The 22,261-nt window shown below is 41.0% G+C and overlaps 1 protein-coding gene across 2 annotated transcripts in view; it reads right to left on the minus strand.

The window, feature by feature from the left end:
- The window catches only part of bcl11ba (BCL11 transcription factor B a), a 46,331-nt gene that overhangs the window by 11,754 nt on the left and 12,316 nt on the right, over positions 1-22,261 (minus strand). The gene's annotated exons all lie outside the window — the stretch shown is intronic.

Here is a 22,261-nt window from a genome sequence, read left to right on the forward strand (position 1 = left end):
GAAGAAACACTGGATTACGACTTGTCAAATTTAGGGGTTTGGTTATGGTCAGACACAAAGAAATGGCTGGGCTCAGGAAAAGGGGGCAGGTTGTGTCACAAATCACGGCTTCTTTATTGTCACTTGAGATAAGCCACTTGACTCCTTTCAAACTTTTGAAGGCCTAAATACTATACTAATACTGCTATAAACAGGAATTTATACGTTTTGCTGCGACAAACAATGTATTTACTTATGCTGTATTTTCATTAACACCTCAAAAGGTGTTGGTTATGTGTGTGACTGTGTGTGTCATTAGGGTCACGTGACTCAAAAGCCAATTTCCCACAACGACTCCAGACATTGGCCAGAGTTTCACACACGTAGCACACAACAGGAGATTGTTCGTATGAGACAAGTTTGCACTTACTGCAATTGGCCCTGACATCCTATTTCCTCCTAAAGCAAAACTTTTTTTTAATTTTACAGACACTTGTACTATCAATGAATTGACTCTAGTCCTGCTTAGTGTCTGTTAGTGTGTGGTTTGGATTAGTTTATTCATCAGTGTGTCTGGATGATGTGTTTTAATCGTTTTTTTGGCAACCGCATGATGTCGGAGACAAACAAGATAATCCAAGTTACAGATTGACAAATGGGAGTAGAGATGATTAATTGTTGGTTTTAGTTTCTGTGTGGAGATTCTTGAAAATATGATTAATTTAGAAATTCAAGCTGTGATTTAGAAAGATGTCTTTCAGAGACTCTGGATGCTTCTCAGGGTCATTTTTGCAAATTTGTATAAGAATCACCTCAGGTGCTCTTGTTAGGATGCCTCCTTCATACTCTATAGATCATTTTTAATCACATAATTTCTTTAGCTGCAGTTGTGGAAGGTACATTTAATTAGGTACTTAGGTAATATTCAGGTATTTCTGCTTCAGTCTTTCCATTTTTCACTTCACACCTAGACTTCACTACATTTCATGCAAACATTGTGCTTTAACTCCACTACATTTATTTGATAACTATAATTAATACTTACTTTGTAGAATCAGATTAGTAATACTAAATACAATTTAATAAGATCTGGTGTGAAATTCACGAGATACCGAGCAGTGTGTAGGATAATGAAAGTAAATCATCATTGCAAATAGTGGTTCACAACTTGGATAATGGGCTTAATCTTATAAACTTAGGAAACAGGGTGAAATATAACTCAAATAGAGATGATATAATTTTCATTTTCACAATTATTTGCCAATTTGTTGCAAAGTACTAGATAGTGTTACCTCATCAGGAGTCCAGATGCAATAAAATATGAAAGTATCTGACAACACCTATTCTTACAAAGAGCAACTCTAATAAAGTCTAAAAAAGACAGAATGAGAAGAATAAGAAAATCATACGCAGAGATGTTGTGCAGCCAGGTATGAAACAAAGGATAACATATCCTGATCACCTTTTTCTTTGTCCCAGGTTAGTGTGGCAATGTTCACTCCACCTTCATCCCTCGACCAGGAAGATTTCCTGTGTTGTACAGCAGCTCACACTCCCTCCGTCCAATCAAAAGAGGAGTAGAGACCTGAGCACCAATGTCAGCGCTGAGGTATTTACATACAGAAAAAAGCTGACATGAGCCAGAGATACAGTGTGTGTGTGTGTGTGTAGGTGTGTTTGTGTGTGTGTGTCCCTCTTGGCCTTTCATTGCACTTGTAAAAAGTTTTTTGACATTTTTTTTTTTTTTGCATTATTAAGCTAGAAGCATCATTAGCATGTATGTGATCTTGAGGCGCCCCTCCCCCACACCCTACCTCCACCAAGACACACACACACACTCACATAAAGACACACACTCACATAAAGACACACACAAAGCCACAAAGAACCCTCACCTTGCATGACTAATGTCTTGTTTATCACTATCATAGCAGAGCAACAATTAAATGCAAATCAGTGTCTGTATGTTTGTGTGTGTTTCCGCCTCTGCAGGCACAACACACGCGCATACACACACACGCACACACACTCCTACATGTGTACACGCTGTATACATCCATGCTACGCTGACTAGAGGAATCTTTTTCTCATTTGTTTGGGGAAAGTGCAGAAGAGGTTTTTTATGTGTGTGTCTCTTCTTAATGAGAACATTTCACAAAGCTGAGCGCGTTTGGCGTCGACTTTTCTAGTATTCTTTAAGTAGCCTGTTAGTTTTGAATGAAGTGGTTTGAGTGCTGGGTTTTAACGTCGTCCAACTGGCTTTTTGAATTGGCTGTAATAGCTCGCAACTAAAATCACTACAGGACCACACAGCAGCCGCTTTAATTAAATCGGCCAAACTGTACAGGAACGAAAATCTCACACTTTTCCTCTTACGGCAGAGTCAGTACAGGCTTTATCTGCTGTGTCTGAGTGGATGATTCACTACAGCTACAGTGCTTCGCAGCTCCCGGAGCTCTGCTCGGCCAGACTACAAACTCCTTCTGGGAAAACTGAGTCATCTCGGAGCTCAGCTCACCGCAGATGCTGTTGGCTAAAGACCAAGAGGCAAACCCCAAACTCTTGCTGATCCACGGGCTTTTTCTGTCAGCCTACATGCCATGAACTGGATTTCCATCTACCATCTTTCCTTGTTCTGTATTTGCTTTTGAAGAATTTAATGCTCATTTACATTTACATTTACTGGCATGTAAGTCCAGAAATAATAATAAAAAAACATCCATAGTATTGTAATTTTATATCGAAAACTGATCTCATACCAAGCATGTGAGCCCTGTTCTCTATCTCCACCTAAATTTTACCAAAACATAAGTCATAAATATTTTGTTATATTTTAATATTTTGTAATACATTGTATTTATGTGTCACAAAAGTATGTGAATTTCTAGGATTTTCTGAAGAGGAAATTAAAATCATGTGTTTTAATTAATGAGATCACAATCAGGTGTTGAGTGTGAGAGGCCCTGTCTTGTAAGAGAAATCTGGGGCTTCACTATCACATTCTGATCTTGATGACATTGGTTTGGAAAACTAGAAAAAGAGTTGTTGCTCATCAGTCTGAAAAGAATTACAAAGGAGTTTCCAAGGACTTTTGACTCCATTAGTTGACTTTTAGGTAGAAAATGTACAAATGGAGAACATTCAGCCTCTGCTACCCTCCTCTGCAGGAGACAAACAAAGGTAACGCCAAATGCAAGGTGTGTAGTAGTTCAGGGGGCCACGAGGAACCCCAGGGTAACATCTAAGAAACCAAAGGCCTTTCTCACTGTGGCTAAAATCCATGTGTATGAGTCCACAATCAGGACAACATTAGAAAACAATTATTAGCACAGCAGAGCAGCACGGGGGAGACCACTGCTGTCCAACAAGTACATTACTGACTACAGTTTGTTTAAGTCCATCCAATTCAATTCAACTTCATTTCTATAGCGCCAATTAACCACAAAGTCATCTCAGGGCACTTTACATAATAACGATACTTGGATACTTGGATGGATAAAGATACGACTTATGAATGCTGAGTTGTACAAGAAAATTTCAGAAAGCAAAAGAAGATGCTCTGCTAAAGACTAACTTTAGCAACGAGCCTGAAGTTGGTGTGGACCATGTAAATGTTGGCATTAGTTATTGGAAGCAGGCTAGAAGTTCAGCCTTTTTTTTTTTTTCTTTTAATGCAGCTGACTGACACATGCTCAACTCAACACTTTACTTTTAGCAGCATCTCAAAAGTTTTCATGAAACTGTCTTGACAGTTGGGTGGAAACAAAGCCAGTGCTGGCATCCAGCAGAGCTGGTTGATCTCACCAGGACAAACCTAGAAAGAAAAAAGTTACCAGGTATCACCAAAAGAATCAACATGAGTTGCATTTATTTTTACTCTCTGTCCTTTACTCTGCTTCCTTCAGGATCGACGCAACTTTCTTTCATCCCAGCATGTGTTGAACTTTAGCGTTAGCCTCATCTTCTCTGCATGTTATCAAGCCAACAAAGGATTATCAGTGTGTGTGTGTGTGTGTGTGTGAGCCCTGAAAGATGTGGAAAGACAAGGTAGGGGAGGAAGGAGGGGGCTTTGACATTCTTACTGTATGTGATGAATTTTAAAGGAAGGCTTAGCTGATCATAGCCACATTAGAATGTATTTAGCTCATTAGGGGATGAGGAAAAACAGCAGGAAGAGGAAGCAGAGACTCTCTGTCCCTCAAGCCACATGACAAGTAGAGCTGTAGCCAAAATTAGGAGAGTGACATGCAATCCAAAACAAACTACTGTAGCGTGTGTGTGTCTCCCTGTCTCTGTGCCCTGTTAACAAATTAGAGGGATTACCAGAAGAGAGAGCCAGAGCATAGCAGCTAATCCCATACACTGGCCTGCACCACCGCACCTGGGAAGTGTGTATGTGTAAGGGGTGTGGTGACAGGAAGGGCTCTGTGGGGCTCATCCTCCCCCAAAGCACCCCCTTCCTCCCTGCTGCTTTCAGTGGTTCCCTAATCCTTGACAGACACACACACACAAGTTGCACAAGATGCTGTGTGTGTGTGTGTGTGTGTGTGTGTGCGCGTGTGTGTGTGTGTGTGTGTGTGTGTGTGTGTGTGTGTGTGTGTGTGTGTGTGTGTGTGTGTGTGTGTGTTGATAAATCTGAAGGGGCCCATGTTACAGAATGTGCACTGATGCCTGATGCATGTGAATACACATCTGTATAATTTGAACAACATGTGAAGACAATAATTCATATATATTCTGCAAAAAGTCTCAGGCTCAATGTTTACAGTAATTTAATTTTATTTCTGTGTATTTTCATGTTATGGTGAGAAGTCATGTGACTCATTTAAAGTAAGTGGAACCAAGCACACACAGCCAGCAGAGACCAAAGCATTTGGAGGAATAAACGGCATATGGAAGACGAGCTGTGCCACCTTATTGTCATTTGTTTCAATAGCACAATGTATAAGACGCTCCTTCCTTGCTGGGTGCACTCAGGACACCTGCCTCAGAGTGTTTTCGTCTTCTGAGGTTTTAGTCATTGACATCTTGTCAGGTGAAGCATTGGCTTGGTCTCTGTAGCCACAATAGAGAAACTCTGCCATGAGCCTGAGTTGACTGGGACAGCAGTCCAACACATTTTTGGATACTTCTCTTGGTCCTCTATGTCTCCCTGTCGCCTGTCCCATCCAAATCCCCCCTCCCCTTCCCTCCCCTTTTATATAAAGCTTGTCCAAATTGCATGCTGCCAAATGGGAGTCTCCTGGAACATGTACGTTCACACACAGACACACACACAGTGTACACACTGGTGTTGCAGTGCCCTCCTGTCTGAGTAAGACATATTACAGCGCTGCCTGACAGCACCATCAAGAAGAAAATATCTCTCTCTCTCTCTCTCTCTGTCTCTCTCTCTCTTTTTCACTCTACCAATGAAGCACACAGAGTTGAGTGTAATCCCAGGTTTATGAATTCAACATTATGCCCTCTGATCAGATTCACCTTTTCAACATTCAGACGGAAGCAGAAAGCTTTCTTGGTAAATGTAACCTTTAGCAGCTATTTAAATCTATTCCTCCTGATCAAACGGACAGAGTAAAAGAAGTCATATTAGAGTTGTCTAACTTCACCTGCAGAGACACGAGCAGAGTGGAGCAGTTTGCTGAGGTGAAAAAGAAGGGATGTGAAGCAGGGAGGAGGAGTGGGGGGTGAGAATGAATGAGTGGAGCTTTGGGGTCTGAGTGTTATGGTCAGACTCCACTTGTTTATACAGAAATGGCAGCGAGAAGTACGAGCTGAAGGGAGTGTGTGTGTGTGCGTGTGTGTGTTTGAGTGTGTGTGAGGTGGGTTGGGGGGAGGTCGAGGACAAGAGCAGATCCAGACCAGATGGAGGTTAGAGGAGGGCATGGATGGAGGGATGGAGGGAGGGATGAAGGGACAGGTCTGTGCTGGAGGCCCTTATAAGGCTCGGACGACTGGAGAGTTTGGAAAGGCTGCAGTCACTGCAGAAAAATATACCTGCAGCCAGGGAGATGGAGCAGTGGGGGGGGGGGGGGGGGGGTCAGGATAAAGTCACTTTAACATCTGAATTTGGTTTGCTCGTTTCTTTCTGTACAATGTCACATATTATACCATGGTCATCCTGAAGTTTGTTTATATGTGTTTTCAGTGCTTTCCTGCTGAGGTAAAATGCTTCACATACATGGTAGAGCTCCTAGCTGCCTGGCCTGCTTTGTAATACTCGGGCTTTAGGCTCTTGGCTTGAAATTCTAACTTGGGTGTAACGTTTGAGTAGTATGGGCCATAATGATATAAATATGGTGGTCACAAATCTGTTGCTTGTGTTAAATTACACCGCGAGTCCAGCACACCCACCACATTATAAGCCATGTTCGTCAAAAAGTGGCCACGACAAGTCCACTCAATAGTCCGAGTGACAATTCATATTCAGCAGGAAACCAAAGCTGACACACAGGCCAAATCACCTGTGCAATGCAGTCAGTCAGCAGCAGGTTCAATACAACGTTCACATGGCTTTTAGGTGGCAATGTCATCAATCACTTGACTGGGTTGTTTGTCCTACAGCTCTTGACTTCTTTTTAACAATAGAAATAACTATTGTCGGCCATAATTTCAACAATAAGTCCCGAATTGCCCAATTCAACTGTGTTGGTGCATATTTTGCCCACTGGACATGGTGTACAACTCTATGTTTAAAAGCCTCAGATCCTATGTGTCTAAGTTTCTGTTATTGATGAGCAATCAATAAAGTGTTTATCCAATAAATACTTAAAAAAATTTTTTATAAATAACAACATTTAAGTCCCCATATGTGTGCTATACATGTATTTGTGTATAATAGACTATATACATATATTCCCAAACAATTCTGAAGATATGACTTGGCCCTTATTATGGCCAAGTTAAAAGCGTCACATCCGTGAAGGTATATTGTGTTCAGATGTGTAACATCAAAGGGATCTAATCATAAGCTAAAATGTTCCACTGTCACATTGACTGCTTTAAGTTTGTTTCTAGAAAGAGCAACTTGCTACAGCCTTTCTTCATCAGCAGTATCGTTTTGGCAACCGTCTATGCCTGCACCTCAAATTTTAGAGGATTTTTTTGTTTTATTGAAATGATCGTTACAGACATCAACTGGTTTTTCTTTTCCAATTCAACTCTAAAGTCTTTAAAGAAATGCATAGACGATGGTTTTCAGATAAGATTAACCAGGCGTGTTCAGACAACTACAACTCTATAGCCAGTCACTCAGACGATAATCCAGTTCCTATACATACGTATCACAGAAACGACTGAAACAACATGTCTTGCTAAACCATACTGGACCCTTCAATGGCATCCCATAATATGCTGGATCAAACAAGAATTGTAACGGTTCAAATTTTTAAAAAAGGCTGGTAATTAAGAGGTGAGAAGGAGCAAGTTTGAAGGGTCTAAAAAAAAGGAGCAAGACAAACTGGAAAAGCCTCTTTGTCATGTGAGCACATGTCTCTCAGAGAGGTCTAAAAGGACGAGGTCTAAAAAGAGCTCACACTGCTGAGATGAAGCTAAACATGACAAAAAGTGGCGAAAGGCTGGTGATGAAAGTAAAGAGAGCTTTTAACTCATCTCTACACAACACAGTTACAAACACAGTGTTCTGGTTAAAACAAAAAAGGCCAATTTACACAGGAAAGTTCTTAGCATCACTCTTCCTCAGCAACTAAGATCAAGTGAAGTGAAGTGTCTGTGAGGGAATTGTGAATTGTGAATTGCATTTTCACAGCACAGCCAAAGCCCTGGGAAGATCAGGCAAATTAGCTGCCTGGCATTAAAAGGGCAAAAGCTGACCATGTTTTAATTTAAATTCTTCCTTCTGAAAAAAAAAAAAAAGGCAGCAGAGTTCATTAAAAGATTGCTGGTCCCTGGGAAAGGATCCTGCAGTGGAAACAAGCCTAAATTAGGCTTAACTGGCCTTTAAGGTCACCTCTCTTTGTCATTGGACGAACCTTTTTAGGAGTTTGTAAATGTGATTTGTGTTCCTGGGCCACCGTTCTTGACCACAATACAACATGAATCTACAGAACCTGCATGGTGGAAAAAACTCCCTTAAGCTTTGTCCAAAACCAGAAGAAGCTTTGATTCTCAAGTAAGTTCACTGTTCTGCCATGTTCCCGGTAACCCACCTGTCCCACTAAGGTTTAAAGTACTGTAGTTCCTGCCCCACAAACCAGACCTGAGACAAGGATTTCCATAGTTACCATGCTGATCACCACAAACACAAACTACAAGGATGCAAGTACTGTGCATGTTTTGCATTTATTTAGACAGTGAATAATGTTATTAGCAGCGATGAGAATAGTCTACAAACAAAAGTGAAACTTGACATTTGCTCAAAGATTCAAAAGGAAACCAAAAACTGGTCTTAGACACAGATAATCCTGGCTTTTCCGATATGCATGTTACCTGTCTGACATTTCAGTGTATGAAGACCTCAGCACTAACTTGAACCTCACAGATGAAAACACCTCAGTTTCATTTCAAAAATTGCTTTAAATCCTTCTATTCTTTGGTTTCTTTTTGATACACCTAAATTTTACTTTCTTTTTTTTTCTTCTTCAGATTAGATGAAATAACAAAAGGGATTTAGTTCAGAGTCCTTAGTGTGTGTGTGTGTGCGTGTGTGTTTGTTGATAAAACTGAGGGGCCCACACACAGTGTCACATGGACAGATTGTATCCTACCTTACTTTTACTCTCTTTACTAGCATACATATATAACATGTCTCTCTCTCACACACACACACACACACACTCACTGAGCCACTGCTCATTAGACTCAAGTACAGACCATTTAGAACGAGACCAACAATGCTGAATCCACTCTCCTCATCTCTTTGTAAATGTGCGTTAAAGCTTTGTCTTGCTGATGTGGTCAAGCTCACATCAAGCTGCTCAAGATGCACTGATCTGATTCCATTCGCCTGTGAGACCCCTCACCACAGCCAGGCAAATGCCAGCGCTTTCCAGGCAGCCATAGTCCACAGAGTCCTGCTTATGGCCAATTGTGCCATATCCACTGACCGATAACAGCTTGGTTAGAGTGAGAAAAAAAGTCTTTGTTTTTGTGGCTGCTGTGAATGCCTGCATGGGTGGTCGTATAGTGCTGCAGTGTACCCAAGCATCCTGATGACATAATAATGTGCTGTGGGGCCGAGGGAGCAAAAACAATGGAGAAGCCCTCTTGTGAGCAACCAGCCTTGGATCGGCAGAGAGAAAACAGTGCGCCCACCAACCTGCAATTTCCTCCCAGGTATGCCTTTTATCTGCAAGCCTTCAAGTGGTGCCAAAGGGGCAGTTCAAATGAAGCTGTGTGTCATGCACATGTAGAAATGTGTGTGCAGACCCTGCAGCGCACAAGCATTCTTAGTCAGGGACACCCGAGAGCATATAAGGGGGCTTTGGAAATTAACAGTAATCCACCGAATCAACATTTAATATGTTTTGAGTAATGTAACACATAAAGTAAGCAAGTTATGAGCAGCTTTTTATTTGAAAACTCTCACTCCAGGAGAGTAAAATGAGAGAGTGGGTCCGCCTGGTTCTAATCACAGGGGTTGTTCTTCCCGATGTTGGCCGTCGTCCAGCATTGTTTGCTTGGCCAAACCCCAACCTTGCTCCGAATGGCAAATTACACCAGCGATGAGCAATTTTCGCCTAACCAACAGGTATAAAAGACTGTTCCCACATGGGTAGCCCCCCTGATCCATACACACATGCTCTAACTACCTAAATAGCAAAGTAGATATAATTTAAATGCATTATTTGCTTTCCTGGGAAACAGGACACAGGTTGCTTTCTCAAGAGAAAAAACTATGCATGTTATTGATTTATTTACAGATGAAAAAAGTGAGACAGCAGCAGCCCAGCTCCTCTCCTCCGGCCCTCTTTTTGTTATCTGTGATGTTGCCCAGAGAAATCAATAGAACAACTGTAGATAGCAAGCTTTGTTTATCTTTTGCTCTAAATGAATAATTCAGGGGTGTCAGCGGGGGTGAGGCGAAGCTTTGATACAAACGAAAGGGTTTGTTGTTCGGGGGGAAATCTATCCCCCTCCTTATCCCAGTCTTCTTCCCCCGAAAGTCCAGAGGAGATGAGAGATGCTGAAAGCAGTTAGAAATCTGTTTCGAGGTGAAAGACGGACATTCCTGTCGGCAGCGTTGTGAAACCAGAGCAGCAGCTTCTTACTGAATAAATAGATAAATATAGATGCTGAAGAAAGCAACATCTGTGAAGTATTGGGAGAAAAGGTAAGCAAGTAAAAGTTTGGCTGGACTACCATGGTGGAACGGTAGGTGCTAAGTGGTTGGAGGAGGAGGTAAAGGGCTTCAAGCAGTGCTAAGAGATACTACAGCATTGCATGGGGCAGCAAATGGTTCTACCGTGTGCTAAGAGTTTGTTGTGAAGAAGCTAAAGGAGCTGAAAAAGGGGTATGCTAGAGGACAGATTACAGGCTCGAAAGGTCTTCCAAACATATCTTTTTAAATGGGGTAAAGGGTGGTACAGACCGGGTGGGGTTTTATTGTTAATAAAGGGTCTATGAGGGGTTTTAAAGGATGGGAACTGCAGTGGACAACGTGAGACCGAACCATCTGCCTTTTCCATAATATGACGCAAACAGGAAGGCTTTAAATTGCTCTTGTGTCATAAGCTTTGATTGTAAGTCACCCATCCTTGTGTGTTAGTGTTACTATGTGAAACTAGGGAGACTTAAACCCTCCTAAACAAGGGGATCAACATGTATTTGTCAGGCTATGCCACCCTCGGCTGCATGCACATACATACATAGACACGACAAGGCAGCAAACATTTCCAGCAAAGTCGCTAAACCTCAGTGTCCCACCTTCACCGTGGACACACAAAAGCCTTCAGGCCCTTGTAATTGAGGTTTAAATCCTTTCTTCGTAACCCCCCCCCAACACGCACACATATCCCTCACTCTTCTCCAAACATGGATTGCGCCGACACAGGGCCCCTAATCCTTCCTAGTTTAACCAAGTGAGAAATTAGCTTTTGTTAAGTGGTGAGTTGGCCGGTGCCAAACGCCAACAGGCCATTGAAGAGGATAGAGGCAACATGAGTCCCTCCAACACAGCAAAATACTGTGGTAATCCCATCTTGACCGTGCGGCCAGGCTGGAGCTGCCTGCTTCTGTGCAGTGACAATATAAAGTTATTTTTAGTCCGGAGCTATGTATCTTTGTATCTGTTTTGTCTAGAGCATCACCTGTTCCTGAGGTATTATGTGTGTTTTGCAGCATCTACACCCTTCTCAGACATCCCCTCCCCCCCCCCCCCGACTTTGCAAAATCAAATCTTGTATTCAGACTTGTGATGAAAGGCAACACAAGAAACAACAACAGCAGATTTAGATCCTCAAGGCCAGAGACAAGACGAAGCACAGCAGGGAGAAAACTGCCACAGGAAATCAATGGGATTTGGTCTCAGCCCGAACAACACCAAGGAGTGAATTCAGAGAATTCTACAATTGCAGAAGAAGAAAAAAAAAGAAGAAGAAAATGTCCAGAAGACCAAAAACTGCTACAGAGAGAATTGGTGTTGACCTGCATGCCCAACATTTTGTTTATGGCCAGTCCCAGGACAGACTGTCAAGTTTATTCTCCCGCTGTGGTAGATGAAGACCACAGTTCTACTGAACATGGAGGTACGACACAGGGAGTATGTCTTCATGTGGAGCCCCAACAACATATATCCTGTATTTGGCAAGAATAGGAAAAACATTTGTTTTCAAAATTAAAGTGACTGGTCTCGTCAATTCATAAACACTAAGCATTGTTAAGAGGTGATTCAACACAGTGGTGAACTGAAATATGTGGCTGGAATTAAAGTCAAACTGAAAAATAACTTTCAAAGAATAATAAAATTTCCCGGTTTTAAGATTTGATTGGTTGTCTTTGAACCATTTTACAATCAGAATTCTCAATGTATTGTAACATATGTTTTCTCATAACCACTTCTGGAAGTCACATACACATATGGATATTTGAGTCCATGGACAATTTACTGGCTACAGGTCCATTTCCGAAGCTCAGAAGACTTACAACAAGGGTGAAGGTGAATAATGTAAGTGTGTGAATAATGAATAATGTAAGTGAAGGATTGGAAATAGTACAAGTTGACTTTTTTGGGCGACTGTGGCGCAGGAAGGTAGAGCGGTTGTCCACCAATCTCACAATTGTTGGTTCAATCCCTGGCTCCTCCGGTCACATGTTGAAGTGTCCTTGAGCAAGACACTGAACCCCAACCCGGTGAGTGTTGGCCAGCTGCATTAGTGTATGAGTGTGTGTGTGTGTGTGATTGTGAGTGTGAATGGGTGAATAAGAAGCAGTGTAAAGTGCTTTGAGTGCCAATAGGTAGAAAAGTGCTATATAAGTGCAGAACATTTACTTTAATAGGTTAAAATTACACAAATAAGCCTAAATCTAATATTTTACCTGTCTAATAAGTGTCCAAAAATTCTTACTCCTACTTGACTTTTTGTATTAATTATTAAGTGCATATTTAATTTTTTTAATGTCAATATTATAAATTATCAATTTAGGTACATTTTCTAGATATGGTATGTGACACTCACCTTAATTCTCTAAAATAAAACTTGAGTGTGCGCATAACTGATCATATGAAGCCCTGAAATGTTCACAAACAAACCCACCTGGGACAGAAGAATACACTACATTTTTACAAGCATACACACACTTACAGGCATTTAACATTTTCAACTTATAGTTTAAACGCGTGCACAAATTGGCTGACAAACTGCTCCCACAAACACAGAAATTATGCATCTGCTCAGAGAAAAATTGCAGTGTAAACACAACCATGTTCCAGACTGACACAAAAATAAAGGTGTATACACACAAAGGCAAGTGGAATCAGTTTCTCTGAACACACATGTACACACACACACTGCATACAATAAAGTGTACAAAGGAATTCAGTGAGCTTGAGGTGCAGCCTTCGCTGCAGGCTCTGGATACTGAAATATCATCAGCAGTGAGTCCAGATGAATGCAGAGGGAAGTATACCTTTGCATCCAGCCATTGTCACCTCCACAAAGCTCCTCAATCAGCCTCCCTCTGCCTTTCTCCTCGCGCGATTCACTTTCACAGACTACCTGCCTGACAGCACCTCCTTACTCCAGCACACAATTGAAAACAAACTACACCTCATGTTTTATTGCCTGATCTGATCGCTCAGAGTCACAAAAGCAAGCACACTGTATGAAAGCCTCCCCCATCCACAGAGGGATAACTGACCAAGGAACCTATATTTTATTCAGAGATTGCATTTCTCTCACAGCGATGATTTTAGCTCCGATGCTGAACTGAATGGTGTTGTTCTCTTGTGACCCAATGCAGGTTTTGCAGGATTTTACAGACATAATTTCAAAAAATTGTGACTTAATATACTTTGTTTTATCTTTTTACTAAATAAAAATGTGTGTTTTGTTATCTTTAAAGGTCAAGTATATGATTAGACAAGATTCCGAGACCTCAACTTTTGACTTTTAAATCAAAAACTTGACAATTTGTTTTTTTTTTTTTACCAAATTTCTGAATACAGTTTACTAATTACATTATTACATTTAGCTTTTATGCAAATAAACTGCAGTCACAAATCTATTTATTTAGGGATTGTAATTAGGACCAGATTAATATTATCTTAATGAGGATATAATGACGATTAAGCTAAAATGACAAGCTGCCAGTACCTCGATACTGACTTAGGTGGAACATTTTTCCCTTTTTAGGTTGTTTCTTTTCTTCTAAATTATCCAATTTTGCAGCAAAACATCCAGCTTGTCCACATAAGTGTTTTGTGGGTATATTCAGGATTTGCAGCACTTGGTTACGGTAGAAACACTTTCTGGCAGTTCTAAAGCTGCAATATGCGACTTTTGGAAATCCAGATACTTGTGGCAATATCAATCCATCCAATCAAATACTGACACCGCAGAGATACACACGATGTTTGCATGCACAGAGTCTGCACAAATTCAAATTTATAGCAGAAAACAACAAATTGTTGCTTGTTCAGATAAAATGAAGAGAGGAAGAGTTTGGCTATCACAACTGAATTGACAGAAACAAGTGCCAGGTACTGTACAGAACCTGCAGGTGATGGACGTGCACAACAGAACACTAAACTCTCGTGAGCTCTTGCCACTAAAAATGGACAGTAAACAAACAAATTTGGAGGAATCTTCAAACCCTTATCTGATTCATGTCCGTGCTGTTAGATATGAATCTACGCTGGCCAATGCCTCGGACTCTTCATGCTGCTAATAGCTTCTGGCTTTAATTCTGTCATCGTGTTTAGATGAATCAGAGACCACCAAGAAAAACACATATTTTCTTCCTTTTCACCAGGGCTGTGAGTCACTTGATTTTTGCAGATTTAGGGGAAACACACGAAACATACATTAAAATTCCTTTGCCCCAAATCACAAGCAAAAGGCCAAGAAATATTCTACGAAAAAACGAAATCTGGAGGGAGTGTGAAGATACTCTCTAACTGGTTTTAGCAGGAGGTTTGTTAAACCTGATGGTCCCTGTGAGGAATTCAAATGAGCTCGGCCTTGAGGGAAAAGCTTTAAATAAATGGAAAGCTTCTACAATCAACCTTTGCTCACTTAGATGCCATTTTCATCAAAGAAAAGCTGATTTTCCAAAGCTATTAAAGGCCAAACAGCAAAGTAGACATCACATCTCAGTAGCTGGTAAACCAAGTGGTTTACAAAGTGGGGTCCAGGGACCTCTGAGGGTCCTCCAGAGGGACAATAAATCCAGTATAAATCAGAAAGCTCTATAGATATTTACATGTAGCTGTGTTTAGAGCGTTATATCAAAAAATACCAAAGGGATCTATGTAATCAAACTCCACTACAACACACAAACAAAAAAGGATTCTCAGAAGTTATATACTTATTGGAACCTAATGACCATCTTTAAAATGCTGTGAATATCATCCAATCTCCATGTGAGAGCAAAATAAAGTCTGTTTGAAATGAAGAACTGAGAGTAAACAATGGCTTCACAAATGGCTACCTGCCAGCCACTGTTTGTGCATGCATGTGTGTGTGTGTGTGTGTCTGTCTGTGTGGATGTGTGTGGGTGGGTGTATGTGTTGTGTTGACAAAATGAAAAGGATTCTGACTGAAAATCTTCTTCGGTTACTCTCAGCAATTAAAGGAGATTTCATAAAAGTTGTGGACAGACATTGAAAGAGAGAATCATCGCTTGAAAGAAACAACAACAAAAAAACACACCACACCAATCTGCCATCTATTCTGCTTCAATAACACTGCAACCCCCTCAACCCACAACCACCCACCCTAGTCGCCCCTTCATCATCTCCACCCTGTCTTCATCCTCACTCGCTCTCTCTCTCTCACACACACACACACACACACACACACACATACACACATACACACAGCCTCTTCCACCAATCTCATCCCTGATGCCAGGACATCAATTTTCGCAAGTCGCCGAAAATTACCATGCATGAATGCAAAAAAGGCTGATCAGGAGTAATTAACACGGCTTCATATGCAAATTTTATTAATGCAGAACTACAAAGTCATTATGGAAATGAGGGTTTCGTCAAGCCTCTTGACAAATACTCCCAGCTCCAGCCATCTAGCAGCCAGGATGGATGACAAGTCTGTTCGCTTCGTTTGGACTGGAGGGATGATTGTGTGTTGTAGTCTAGTTAGCAGATTAGCACTGGTTAGCGCTGGTGGCTAGTACTCTCTGTGTATGTGTGTGTGTGTGTGTGTGTGTGTGTGTGTGTCTGTGTGTGTGCTCACACGGAAGCTTCTCTGTGTGTGTGTGTGTGTGTGTGTGTGTGTGTAAACTGTGTGATTAGGGAAGTGGCTAATGGCTGCATGGCAGAGTAATGAACCTGAGATGCAGGGGATGGAGGGATGAAGGGGCGGGGGGGGGGGGGGTGATATGAATATGCATGATGCTCACTGGCTTTGATGATTAAAGAAAATTTTAATATTTAAATGAGTGCATGCAAAGTGATTAACGCGGCAGAGAGAGACGACGAGGCGAAAATCACAAAGAGGGATTTTGCTAAGAAGCACATGAGATGCTGCTTTGCCTTTTTATGCTCTATTAATGGTTTTATGCTCCCTCTCTTTCTCTCTCTCTCTTTCTCTCTCTCTCTTTCTCTCTCTCTCTTTCTCTCTCTCCACTTCTTCTTGTTTTTCTTCTTGTGTCTCATTATGTCTCTCTACCCTACTCGCTCTGCATTTTCCAGGCCTCATGTCTTGCTTGTTTTCACCCCTCTGTGTCTGGTTTGTGTCCAAGATGCTGGATTTAAACACCCCCCTTGCACACACACACATACACATGTACGCGCACACACACTCTCTATAGATCATTCTGCATATAGAGTACTTTTACTATTGTACTTTTATTTTAGAAATGGTTGGAGGATATGGTAATAGTATTTCTAGACCTTAGTACTGACACGTTTGGTGTGTACATTCAGGTTTAGCTCACCACTGTAAAGGCTACATTCAGGATAATGGGAGGATGTTTACATAACTGTACAGACGCTCAAAACCTCCAAACCATAAGTCGACTTCCACATATGAAATAAACTAGCACTGACACAATACCTGAATAAACGTGTTTCTTCACAGAGCCAAAAGGTTCTCAAATGCTCATTTTTAGTCAGTGCACAAAAAGTATAAATGTGTGATACCTGACCTGCATACACGACACAGAGATGGCAGCAGCCATGTTTGAAGGAGCACAAAGCAGAAATTACCACACAAATATTAAGATATAAAGTAACAAGCATGAGGTACTAAGTAAATACATTTAGTTACCTGTTTAAGGGCAATTTTGAGCTTTGATGCTGATGTATTATTATAGATGAAGCAACCTCCAGTACATTAAGTGGTTAAATTCAGCTCCACTTTTACATTTTGCTGTTTTGGGTCCAGGCCAAACCTCTATGGTAACTCACATCTTAGTACTTTTCGTTTTCACCATTGGAACTAGACTGGAAGTAGACTGCAGCATTAAATCAGCAGTGTTTACTTTTCTTCTTAATGGAATACTCATGCGATACTTTTATACTCTAAGTACATCTTAGAGCATGTACTTGAGTTTAGAAATATAAGGTGTGCTTCCTTGGGTAATGGAGTACTTTTATAGGCAGTTACTTACACTTTTACATGAGTATTTAGTGTGTGTACTTTTGCCACTTCACTTGTTACCAGAGGTGTTAGTTGTAGTAGTCAAGGAACAAGTCATGTAACTCATTAAATTTTTCAAGTAACTTGCCAAAACATATTTAAGACTAAAATAGATTTTTTTTTAATTTCTTGATGTGTGTGCATGTGTGTGTGTTTATGTATGTGTGCGTGGGTCTACATCCTTTCAGGCCTATTAAAAAGGAGTCTGGACTGTACCATATGTACACACACACAGTCACACACACACACACAAGTGAAACTAGCCAAAAGCACACAGGATACAGAGGTAGCGAGAGAGGGAGCAGCGATACAAAACCAGAGTAATTACCACTTCAAAAAGCCCGGCGCTCCATCCGAGAGGCCTCCCAGCTTTATTGAAACAACGCAGAAAAACAAGAGCAGCGGGCGCCGTAATGCCTCTAAAGTACAGGCTGTTATATCAAACACACAGACACATACACACACACACACTAATACACACACTGTGCCGTAGCTCTTTGTTAAGTCTTTGTGCGGTTTCATTTGAAAGATAAATAAGCATATGGTAAATATTTTAAGGACACACCACTGTGCTCAGTCATTATTTATTAAAGACGTGTGTGTGTGCGTGTGTATGTCCATATGAATAATGTTTACATAAGATTCAAATATGCACTGCTGAAAATGTGAATTTTTTTTTGTTTCTTGTGTGTGTGTGTGTGTGTGTGTGTGTGTGTGTATGTTTGTGTGACTGTTTGCATCTCTTGCTCTGCATATTGTACATCCTCTTTGAAATAATAGGTATTAATTATTTTGCGCATGTGTGTAAGAGAGAAAATAGTGCTTCTCCACCCGTGTGAGTGTGTGTGCGCGCATGTGTGTGTGAGAGCATGAGACGCAGAAAGACGGAGAAAGAATTGGAACTAAGACAAAAAAAAAGTCAGCTGGGACACAAACGACAGAAGAAGTGAGTGTGAAAGCAGAGGCAGAGCTAGACAGCTGGCATACACACTCTCTCACACACACACGCGCGCACACACACACATGCACTCAGCCTGTCAAATGGCTCTTACAGATTAAGAAGGTGTCATCATGTTTGAGTTTGTCGAAACTAACTGCACCTTTATACATGTGTGCGTTTGTGTGTGTGTGTGTGTTGCTCTCCACTCCAAGTAGACTTAGTTAAATGTCTGAATTAAACCCTGGTTGACAAGGCTTTAAGGGCTGCACAGCACTGTGTCAGCCAGTGTTAAACACTCCTCAGTGATGTGTGTACCCTGTATGGATGTGTGTGTGGATGTGCCTCACAGTTAAAACTGATATGTTTCTTTCCTTCCTTTCTTTTGACCAAGGTGCATATATGAACACAACCCAGAAAAACCTTCGTCCTAATGTTGACTACCATTAAGCTAGATTTCTGCTTGATAAAAATATTAGTTAAAGGCTAGTGGGAGATATTATGTTTCTTCTCAACGCGCATTGCAGACGCATGCATACACACATACAGTAGTGGCCCACCCACAACTCTGATGACTGAGGTTGGTGTGAAGGAAACTAAATGCTAGAAGAGGAAGAGGACAAACAACTGTCACTGAATTCTGTCCTATAAAAAAAATCAGTTTAACTAAGATAAAATGCTCAGATTAAACAGTAAAACATGATGAAAAAAGTAAAACATGATGCGAAAAAGAAGTCCACAAAAGTTAAAATAGTCATTAATTCATTACTGCAAGTCCAGGATAAATAAATATTAAATAACTACTGTTGGTTAAAAATATGTACTTGTAGTAAATAGGTCAACCTCAGTCTATAGTTTTCCCTAACTGTATGAGCACATGAGCAAGGTTTACTTCAACTGTACGAAGGACACAATGAATATTGAATAGGATTTTATTTATCTAACAATTTGAATTTTATTTGCATTTTCTTACACACTATAAAAAATGTATTTCATCAATTATTTCATTCACTGAATATTGGAAACTTAAAACAGAATGTTTTTTTCAGAGACAGTTTTTTAGGAAAAGAAAATTCTGACTTCTGAAAGGAATTTAATTGTAATGCTTCGCTCACTTGTAGATTTCTCATGGAGGACTGGTGATAGTGATATCACAACTAGTTGACCTCAAAAATCGGTTTAATGCCCATCCTTAAAACATATACACACACACTTACTCTTAAGGATACGGTCCAATTTATTCTGGTCTTATTGTCAAGAGGCGGTGACTGACGGAGATATTCACTTGCTCTTCTAACCAATCAGACAATTTCATCAATTTCTGCTGGATAAGTACATTTTAGAGATTTTTATTTTTATTTATTTTTTTTTTTGGACTTAAGCGCTGGTCACTGTGTAGCATAGCAGAGAGAGGGAGGGCTGGATGAAAAATATTGGACTGATGATCAGCTGCAGCATGTGATGTATGAGTGAGATTGACAGGACAAACCAACACAAGCTGATGCTTGTCCTGCGATACATAAAATGCTAATAAACCACCAGCAACAAATTAAAAATATGTCCTTTTTTACAGCCTCTGCTGTGCTACCTGCAGACGGATAGGGAGAACAGAAAAAACACTTGGAGAGCAAGAACACCTCTTCTAATTTAGGAGTAAAAAAAAAAAAAAATTACGTGATGCACACGTGAGTGCGTGCATGTGTGTGTGTTCCATTTCACACGGAGAACAAATGGAAGTGAAAAAGCTGGAGAATAAAGGAGTGGTTTGACCTGCTGGGAGCCAATTACGAAGCGTCGTCGTCAGTCCTGTTCTGAGCTGACATTCAAACTCCCTGATCACTTTTCTCCTCTCTCTCTCTCTCTCTCTTTCTTTCTGTCCCCTGTTTCCTCCTCTATGGCTCTGACTCTTTTTTTCCCTCTTTCACCAGGTAATGAAAGGTGTAAAAATGTACCGGAGGAAAAGCTCAGTCTGAGTTACAAAGAGAAAATTCCACCTGCCATATTTCAATCCCCCGGTGATTATGAGCAGGGCTGAGCGTGTTCTCTCCAAATTAAACTCCGGCTCCATTAATAAACCCTTCTGTCCTCCTCTCGTGTTAATAAGGTGCTAGTTGGACATATTTCATGTGAAAATTGAGAAATACCGAGGGTAATTTTGAAACATAAAAATGTTATTGCAGCAATATAGTTTACAGTTGCTGCAGTGCACGTCCAATTGAGCCGCTAATATGTTTTTGCTTTTAATGTGAAAATTATTGCTCGTTCTGTTATGAAGAAATATTGTGCAATTACAATCTGAAGCCTTCCAACGTGGCACTCGTGGAGCTGATTTCACCGGAGAATTAGAGTTAGATATATTGCAAACATTTAAACGCAGTGGGAAAAAATATACTTGTGCACATAAATATGAATAACGTCGACCTAATAACGTGACCAACACCAATCAATTAGTGCACATGCCTGAGTGCACCTCTGCAAACATTCACTGCAGACTATATTACAGCCATTTGCACCATTCTAAATGTAGAGCCGCGGCAAAGTTGCAGAGCTAAGTGGTCGTGCTTTCAGGGGGTTCAAGTGGCTGTGCACGCTCCACAGTAGCACTGTAGAACGAGCTGCCTGGCACAGCTGTAACAGCCTGGTAAAATATTGATGAAGTTCAGGGCCAGACACAGTGTTTTACAGCGCAGGCTAAACCACAGAGTGACACGCTCCGAGGAACTGGGCCCTGCTTCAACGCTCTAAGTGGGGAAACGGAGTCCAGAGAGTTACCTGTGAGTTATCCTTTTTAGTGGAGCTACTTCATGTACATGTTTTCTCATCATTTTTGTTTTCCTAATAATGCTCATACGGTGTTTCACACAAGGATACATGCTGATTTAGGCAGAAGTCACCCAAATAATGTATATCCAGAATACTCCAAAATACTCCTCTTCTACTGCAACACTACAACAAATTACAAGACAGTAAGGGTTTCTATGCATGACTATATAGAACCAAAACTACCATATGTAGCATCCTCTATATTTCATTGTGTTTTTATTAAATGTGTGGCAATTGACTCTGTAGCTAATTTAACTCTGCTTTTTCTGCAGAGCACCGTGAAATGTTCAAGTATGTGTTAAGCAAAATGTTGGCTTCTATATTCCACCATGAGACAAAAAAGGATCATGAGAGTGTCTAAAAGTCCCATGATACCTTTCCAGGATGAATTTGATGTGACCCTGAAACTATAAGATTGTCCGTCACATCCACACTGGTCTTCTGGTTATGGGTCAGAGCCAATCCAAACACTTATGCAGCTGGGTGTCTAATGTCATATGCGACACATCTCACGTCAGCCTGGACAATTCTGCATTCATCTTTGAGAAGCTCTTTGTTAAGCTTAAGTTGACTTGTTGGTAAATGTAGCACCTGATGGATTAGTGAGGGCTGAGCTCCAGACTTGTAGTTGTGCTAACAGTGACCTGTGGGAAGGCAGGACAGCTGACAGTGGAGTGGTGGAGGCTCACTGAAGAGTCTGCTCTTCCCCTCTGGAGTCTTTTTGAGCATCTTGACTGGTCTAAGAGATAACTGCTGGTGCCCACCCCCCCACCCCCCCACCCCCCCACCCCCAACCAACACCTGCTTTCCAGCAAAACTGCCTCTTTACTAAACTGAGGGAGAAACTTGCCTCTTTTCTTTGCCATCACCCCCCACCCGCCCTCTTCCTTCTCCCTCATAGTATTTTTCCTCCGTTGCTTATTTGAATTTTAATGAGCTTTTCACCTTTTATAAGCAGATGGTTTATGCTGGATTTCTTCATGAAAGTCGGGTTGAATCTCTCTGTCACGTTTTGCACAATTTGTTTCAACTAGCCGAGTCCTTGAGGGGGTACAGGGCTTTGAGTGGGTAATGTGCCTGTCTCTCTCTTCTTTTTCCTCAATCTCTTTGTCTCCCTTTAATGAAATGAGCATCGCTTTCTTTTTTCTCTGTTTCCTCTTTATGTCATGACAGGATGCTTTCACAAAGGCTGACGAGGTACAGTCGTGTCTGTTCAAATATTTGGACAAAATCTCTGTCCCAA

Source organism: Channa argus, chromosome 16 (assembly GCF_033026475.1).
Source record: "Channa argus isolate prfri chromosome 16, Channa argus male v1.0, whole genome shotgun sequence".
NCBI lineage: Eukaryota > Metazoa > Chordata > Actinopteri > Anabantiformes > Channidae > Channa > Channa argus.